A 460-nucleotide genomic window follows, 5' to 3' on the forward strand; every position below is an offset into this window, starting at 1 on the left:
AACATTTTAAAGAACATTTTGAAGATAAAAAGCATTTTGAAAAAGAAGAGCATTTTGAAGAACAAATTGAAGAGAATGATGAAATTATTCTGGATAAATTAGAAAATGAAGAATTAGATTATGTTCAAGAAAGATTTAAGATGTTAGATATCACAAAAAATGATGATAAGAACATATTTCCTTCAATTATAAAACCACCGGAACTTGAGTTAAGAACATTACCTAACCACTTGAAGTATGTGTTTTTGGGAGACTCGTCTACATTACCTGTTATTATATCTTCAAAATTAGATGACATGCAAGAGCAAAGACTGTTAGGTACATTGAAAAAATATAAGAAAGCTTTTGGTTGGACCTTAGCTGATATTAAAGGAATCAGTCCTTTGATCTGTATGCACAGAATTATATTAGATGAACAATATAAACCAAGAGTTGATCCACAAAGGAGATTAAATCTGAT

The sequence above is a fragment of the Phalaenopsis equestris genome, unplaced genomic scaffold (assembly GCF_001263595.1).
Source record: "Phalaenopsis equestris unplaced genomic scaffold, ASM126359v1 Scaffold001170, whole genome shotgun sequence".
Lineage (NCBI taxonomy): Eukaryota > Viridiplantae > Streptophyta > Magnoliopsida > Asparagales > Orchidaceae > Phalaenopsis > Phalaenopsis equestris.